We start from the raw sequence: 1669 nt of genomic DNA, 5'->3' as shown, positions 1-1669 counted from the left end.
GATTAAACTAGAACCACATAACTCATTTTTAGGCCAAACTTGATCTATTCCTAGACTAATGTAGTGGAAACTGGAGACTATGTAACACGTAGTGCTCTTAACTGTGTGTCCATTTTATTCTTACAGCTTGTATTTGCATGTGATACGGTCTCATAACCGTTATATAATTCTTGATAAAAGGTCAAAGCCACACGTCATTTTCCTCTTTGTTCATAATGGTAAGCATGGGAAAGTAATTCAATGAAACTTCCTGGATATAAAGGTTATTTAAAATGGACAGGTACATGCTTGAGTTGTGATTCTTAATTAAACGTAATTTATTTTGGAGGAAATGCGTCATCATTCTTGACAGAATCACAAAATACATAAAAAGGCCATATGTTAATACCGGTAGTTACTAATGTTTCACTTCCTTGTTCTTCTGTATGCCAGTTCACATTATATTCAATGGTAAAAAATTGGTATCAAGGACAAATTAAGTGATCAATATTTATATCATCAAGTCAGTTGTGTCCTTTACACTAGGACAGAGTTGATATTTTACTAATAGGTATAAATTGTTGTCCTTTAAAATGTCTCGTACTAAAACAGTATATGCAACTATTTTGATGTGCCATCGTGGGAATGGATCTAAAAAAGTATTGAGACTTGTTTAAAGAAATAAGGTATCTCCTCTATTCTGATGAAAGTTGAGTGTGTATGTTAATTCATACAGACTGGTGTAAAATTTCTCATTCGGTTTAACTGATTCTCTCATAAGGTTAACATTGGGTACTTAGCCACCCTTGTTTCCACCTATTTTTGTAGTCCAGCTTCAAATTCAGTCGAAAATAAAAATGTATTAACTGTTATTTTTTTCACTCGCAGCTCCTCAGAGAGAGGGTGTGAATTGGCGTGAGCAGTATCCAGGATGCGAAGTGTTGACAAATGGTTTTGGGCCAGTGGGTGTGACTGGGGAAGTCTTTCACTGCTAGGTGGCACCCAAGTGTCGACAGACAGACGCTGGAGCGCTTGAGATACGCATCAGTAAATTGGAAATCAGGTAAGTCCAATAGTGACAATAATATTATCCCTTTTGTCGATAGCTATTGACACACTTAGGGCTCTCACTCACTAGTTATTTCCAATTCCTCGTTTCGTTCCATTTGGGTTTTAATTCCTGGGGAATTTCCCCCCCAATACTTTTCTGTCATATTATTAGCTCACCTGGTCCGAAGGACCAAGGTGAGCTTATGCCATACCGTGGCGTCAGTCGTCCGTCCGTCCGTCCGTCAACAATTTCTTTAAACGACTTCTTCTTCTTAACCACCGGTTGGAATTGAACTAAATTTGACTGGAAGCATCCCTAGGTGGTGGGGATTTAAAATTGTACAAATGGTGTGGCTGACCCCCCAGGGGGCTGAGGGGCGGGGCCAAAAGGGGTCAATTTGCCCATATTGCTTTAAGCGACTTCTTCTCTGGAACTAAGAAGTGGATATCAACCATATTTGACTGGAAGCATCCCTAGGTGGTGGTGATTAAAAATTGTACAAATGGTGGGGCTGACTCTTCAGGGGGCTTAGGGGCGGGGCCAAAAGGGGGCAATTTGGCTATATTGCTACAAACGACTTCTTCTGTAGAACTGTGCACTGGATATCAATCATATTTGATCAAAAGCATTCCTGGGAGG

The 1669-nt window shown here is 39.7% G+C and overlaps 1 protein-coding gene across 1 annotated transcript in view; it reads left to right on the top strand.

Moving 5' to 3' along the window:
- Positions 1 to 881: 881 nt before the first annotated feature.
- Positions 882 to 1669, top strand: part of LOC110463273 (sodium bicarbonate transporter-like protein 11) — a 159737-nt gene continuing 158949 nt past the window's right edge. Inside the window, exon 1 of the mRNA XM_021517731.1 lies at positions 882 to 1042. The gene's annotated coding sequence lies outside the window, so the exon portion shown is untranslated. The remainder of the gene's footprint in view (positions 1043 to 1669) is intronic.

Source organism: Mizuhopecten yessoensis, unplaced genomic scaffold (genome assembly GCF_002113885.1).
Source record: "Mizuhopecten yessoensis strain PY_sf001 unplaced genomic scaffold, ASM211388v2 scaffold10885, whole genome shotgun sequence".
Lineage (NCBI taxonomy): Eukaryota > Metazoa > Mollusca > Bivalvia > Pectinida > Pectinidae > Mizuhopecten > Mizuhopecten yessoensis.
Note: the sequence above shows the minus strand (reverse complement) of the source record. Positions and strands in the feature narration are given on the sequence as shown.